Genomic DNA, 6,000 nt, shown 5'->3' on the forward strand with positions numbered 1-6,000 from the left:
AAAAAGCACTTGGGAACTTATCGTATCTCATTTTCCTCGCGGTTATCAGCATATATATATATATATATATATATATATATATATATATATATATATATATATATATATATATATATATATATATATATATATATGTGTGTGTGTGTGTGTGTGTGTGTGTGTGTGTGTGTGTGTGTTACCGGACTCCTCCTGCTCGAGGTTACACCGGGAATGAAAAATCACCTTTGGCGTGGCTGTATCATTGGAAGTGCAGTCGCGTAAAACTTCTCACATCGAAGGAGCCTATATTTCCCTGCTACTGGAAGTAAAGTAGGCTTATATATATATATATATATATATATATATATATATATATATATATATATATATATATATATATATATATATATATATATATGAAGTGTTACCGGACTACGCCTGCAAGACGTTACAAAGCGAGTGAAAAATCACCTTTGGTGAGACAGTACCACAGGAAGTAGAGTCTCGTCAAAGAACTTCATATTCCAAACGAGTTCACATTTCCCTGCTGCTGGAAGTACAGGAACCATGAGCTGCAGGAACCTTTGGAAAGATATCCCGGTTAACATCAGGATATTTCCTTGGAAATTAGTCCTGAAGTAATTATAAATGATTTATAAAATATACATTACTTGTTCGCCTTTTCTCACTTTACCGAGATAGCGCCAGAAGCATGCGAACAACGGCCTCATTCACTCACATCCACACAAGTTGTCACGCACACTGCATCGCAACCAGAGCCCAACCATCCACAACCAAGCCCAAGGATCATTATGCCATGGTTTGCTCTGCTTCAGCCACCTGACTGCACGTCGCCCCCCATATACCACAACGATCAAATTTATTCTATGTAATGCACGCCTCTCATTCTCCTATACATTCAGGCTTACGATACCTCAAAGCCACCTTCCCTCCATCTTTCAATCCCCTTCTTCATCTCCCACTGACGCCCTCCACTTCTCTTTGCTCACCCTCTCCTTTCTTTTTCTTCATATAACATGAGAAAGACAGACAACAAGAGGCCTGATTGGCCCACGACTGGGTTGCCTGGTAAAAAAAAAAAAAAGAAGGAATTTAACGACAATAGAATGTAATTCCTCACAGCAGTATTTTAAACAATCACCGACTCCCTGCTGCTACACATGAACCCTTTAGTGTCACTGTTACCGCTGTCGTTTATAGTTTATTCATGGCGTATTTTTCTCAATATACCTGAATTTATAAGATATTTGTCTAAACGACTTTTGAAGGTATCTATAGCCTTACTATTCACTACGTCTGACGGTAACTTATTCCACTGATCAACACACCTATAGGAAAAGAAGCTTTTTCCCCCACGTTCGTACTACATCTTTTAGCTTTGAGTTTTATTCCATTTGTCCTGGTAACCGTATTTTCTTGAAGTTGTTCGTGATTTATTTTACCGAACTTGTTCATAATTTTGAATTCTTAGATTAAGTCGCGGCGAAGTCTACGTTTCTTGCGGGAGAAGACATCCAATCGTTTTAGCCTCTCTTCTTGTGCCAGATTTCTAAAGGATGGGATCAATTTTGTCGCGCGTCTTTGTACTTGCTCTGATTTTTCTCATCTCTTTTTATAGTTTGGGAACCAAAACTGGACTGCATATTCAAGTTGTGGTCTCAATACAGAAGTATAAAGTGTGAGAATTGTATTTAGTGTCTTGTAATGTGTGTTCCTGGCTATGAAACCTAACATTCTGTTGCCTTTTTTTTACTTGCTGCTTGACACTGTTCAATGTACTTAAGACTGTTGCTAATGACAACTCCAAGGTCACTTTCTTCATTTACTTTAGTAAGACAGCTTCTTCTAATAGTCTGTAGTCGCAACGTATATTCTTGTCCTCAAAGTGCATAACTTTACACTTGTCTACATTAAACTTCATTTGCTGCCATCTGTCTGACCACTCTGCCAGTAAGTTAAGATCTTAAGTCATTTCGCAGTCCCGCCTGTTTACAGCTCTACCCCCTAGTTTAGTATCGTCAGCCAATTTGGAGATCTAAGATGTGAGACAGAGTTCTAGGTCATTAAAGTATATTATGAAAAGAACTGGGGTCTAGGAGCGACCCCTGTAGCACACCACTCGTGACGTCTAGCCAATCTGAGGCTTCGCCGTTCAATCCTACACACTGCTTTTTTTTTTTCCGGTCAGCCAGTCTTCTGAACCACGTACAGAGTTCTTCATCGACTCCCTTGTGCTTTGAGATTGTGTACGTCTCTTGTGAGGTACTTTATCGAAAACCTTTTGGAAATATAAATATACTACATCAGACGGTACTTTTTCGTCCTAATTCTGAAAAATAACATTAAAAATTTAAGCAAATTCGTGAGGCAGGATCTTCTATTGCGCATATCGTGTTGGCTGTCCAATATAATTCTGCGTTCTTCAAGAAACGTGACAATCTTATCTCGTATTATTTTTTTTTCCATCATTTTACCTAACACAGCCGTAAGGCTAATTGGGCGGTAGTTCAAGGCACACTTGAACCGTTTCAGCACTGCCTGCCTATCACTCTTCCAAGACGAAAAGGAAAAAAAGAAAGGTCCTTGTTTGCACTGGGAATCCTGAGTGGTTTTCTGAGGACAAACAAGAGTGTACGAGAAGGTATTCTCCCCGCCCTCTGCACTAACACCTTACTCCAGCTATGATAAGATAACAAGCTCCTCATATCTCCCTCAGCCCTCACGTGTTTATCATACTCTTGTTTACCAGAGGAGTGGACCTGTCTTGTGCCCTGAACCACCTTGAGCAGCACGGCAGGACCCTAGGTGCACGAGACCCTAACGTGTGATGATGGTCAGGGACTTTTTGATTCGACCCTTAGGGGTCAAAAGGCCAAGGGTCGTACCGTTGTGTTCAAGGAGGTACGAAAGAGCCAAACATGACTATGGGTTAACATTTGACTGCTACAGTCTACCTCAATATAACTATGGGTTCACATTTGAATGTTACAATCTACCTCAGTATAACTACGGATTTACATTTGAGTGCTACAGTCTACCTCTGCTTTCCAGGAGTGAAACAAAATAAATGGGACTTCACTGCCAAAGTTAGATCTTTCTTCTGATATCCTGGTGGACACCATCATTCCGGACATACCTGTACACAATTTACACCCCCCCCCCCCCCCCCCACACACACACACACACACACACACCTCACCTCACATATAAACAAACGTTTCTCAGCGACGAAATCGCTCGTCCAACATATATGTTTAGTTTCTAATATGACGTATTCAACATGCATGATGAAAACAGTGAAATTGATATCATCTCTTCATATCTTTAAAACGTATTCAATAAAGTTCCGTAGCAAAAGGGTTTACCAACGAAAGGCACAAAGGTGTACATATTTGGGGTTATACGTCGATGGTTTGGAAATTGGCTGACTGGCCGTCAACAAAGACGAGTGTGTTATGATCAGTCCTCAGAATGGTTGGACGTGACAAGCGAGGTGCCACAGGGATAATTCTTGGGGCCGGTTCTCTTTTTATCTTAATGATACCGACAATGGACTGCAGTGTAAGGTATCGGAATTAATAGACGATACTGAACTGGGAGATCAATCAAAAGCTGAACGTCTGCGGCTTCAAAAAGTTACAGACCAACTGGTGGACTGGGTTCACAGGAGGATGGTGGACTGGGTTCCCAGGAGGCTGGTGGACTGGGTTCACAGGAGGATGGTGGACTGAGTTCACAGGAGGCAAATAGATTCTAATATCAATAAGTGCAAAGTTTACACCTCGGTGGTAAAAACGAGAAGAAGCGATAAAGAATATGACTCATGTCGAGCTGGGAAAGGTAAATGAAGGAAGAGACAAGGTAATAATCTTTTAGTAACTAAATCCAAGTCCGTAGTGCATAGAAACAGTAATAGTGACGAGGAAAATTTATAGATTCATGAGCAAGACAATCGAACTTAAGTCTTGGCAAACTGGCGCGTCTCCAGACAGAATATTGTGTTCAGTTTTGGCTACTTCACTTGGAAAAAAAAAAAGACGAAATCGAGAGAGTACAGTTGAGTTAATGATTCCCGGACTGACTGAAAGCAAATCTTAAGAAACCTGACTTAGACTTAAATTCATTTAGCTTCGAAAAGAGAAGGGTAAGAGGCGACCTAATACAGGTGTTCCAAATTTCCAAACACTTCTATATTCTCGATCTAATAAGCTACTTAATGAAAGAATCACCTTGATTTCATCACAGTAATAGAGACAAACTTGCAGTCAAGTGTTTTACCTCAAATCAGGCAAAGTACATGTTCTTCGAAGGGTTTGTTAATGGAATAATTTACCTGTTAACAGTGGTTGAAAGCCGTAACACAGAGAACTTTAAGAATAGACTTTATATATATCTACCTTTACCAGGACTGGATTTAATGACACCTTCTCAAGTACATTACAGTATTGTTTACCATCTCCAACATTGTGTCATTCTCCTGCCATACTGATCCACCAGTTACGGTCACGTCATCTTCCAAGGAAGGGTAATGACTGGGGCAAAGTTTCGGACGGGACCATCTATGTGCGTGGTCGTAAATGACAACAACCATGATGATAGAAAACTCACAAGGAGTATCACAGTACATATTGCTATACCAAAAAGAGCCTCTAAGGGTTAAATTTGTTTAGGCAAAAATGGTTTTTGGCTTTTGAGTACTGGGGAGGATTGTCCCACTATGTTCAAAGCTGCCCTGGTCTCCCATCTCTTCCACTGTCACAAACAGTCTCGTCAGGACCCAGAGGTCTGTTGCTGTTTGAATTCCTTTGTGAAATCCTCTCAAGAGATCATTCTCCAAGACTCCCTTCAGAAATGCATTCTTTCTCGCCACACATTTTCTACCAGACTCAACTTTCTCCCTGTTTCCCAGGAGGTCCTCTTCCTGCACCCCGTCAGGAGGTTCTCGAATCATGCAAGCCTTGTGAACTGGGCCGAGCCAGCGGGGCTGCCGGCGGTCCCCAGGCCCCCGGGGCTGATGGCCGAGGTGAGGGTGGCCACACAAGCGACCCAGTCTGGGGGGTGTCAAGACACAGGGCGAGGTACGGAACAATCAGAGGCGTGTACTGATACGTTATCTGTTGTATCAGAAATGCCTTGGTGATCGCTCCGCCACCTTATCTTTCCGCTGCACCCAAGAATCGACCGAGATCCTCAATGAATGCACTCACGCATCACTCGAGCATTCGCATGGACGAGACCTCACCCCCTGGAACTGTGTTATGCCATACCAAAACTGGTCGCACTGGTCAACTCTGAGCAGAGGACCAGCAGATGTTTCCCTATGACGATGGCACGGGGGTCCCAGCACGTCCAGTCCTGCTCCAGACATGTGAGGGTCAAAGGAATAATGAGTCAAAAGACGGACCAGGTCGTTGTTACGATAATGACAGATACTAGCAGACATTATACACTCGCCCAGTACGTAACACGACACTGTACAGGTCAGCAGACATTATACACTCGCCCAGTACGTAACACGACATTGTACAGGTCAGCAGACATACACTACACACTCGCCCAGTACGTAACACGACACTGTACAGGTCAGCAGACATACACTACACACTCGCCCAGTACGTAACACGACATTGTACAGGTCAGCAGACATACACTACACGATCGCCCAGTACGTAACACGACACTGTACAGGTCAGCAGACATTATACACTCGCCCAGTACGTAACACGACATTGTACAGGTCAGCAGACATACACTACACACTCGCCCAGTACGTAACACGACACTGTACAGGTCAGCATACACTACACACTCGCCCAGTACGTAACACGACACTGTACAGGTCAGCAGACATTATACACTCGCCCAGTACGTAACACGACATTGTACAGGTCAGCAGACATACACTACACACTCGCCCAGTACGTAACACGACACAGTACAGGTCAGCAGACATACACTACACACTCGCCCAGTACGTAACACGACACAGTACAGGTCAGC

General features: G+C 42.8%; 1 protein-coding gene across 4 annotated transcripts in view; it reads right to left on the reverse strand.

Annotated features, from left to right (window-relative positions):
- Positions 1-6,000, reverse strand: part of schlank (ceramide synthase schlank) — a 211,608-nt gene that overhangs the window by 128,050 nt on the left and 77,558 nt on the right. The gene's annotated exons all lie outside the window — the stretch shown is intronic.

This window comes from Panulirus ornatus, chromosome 5 (genome assembly GCF_036320965.1).
Source record: "Panulirus ornatus isolate Po-2019 chromosome 5, ASM3632096v1, whole genome shotgun sequence".
In the NCBI taxonomy this organism is placed as follows: Eukaryota; Metazoa; Arthropoda; class Malacostraca; order Decapoda; family Palinuridae; genus Panulirus; species Panulirus ornatus.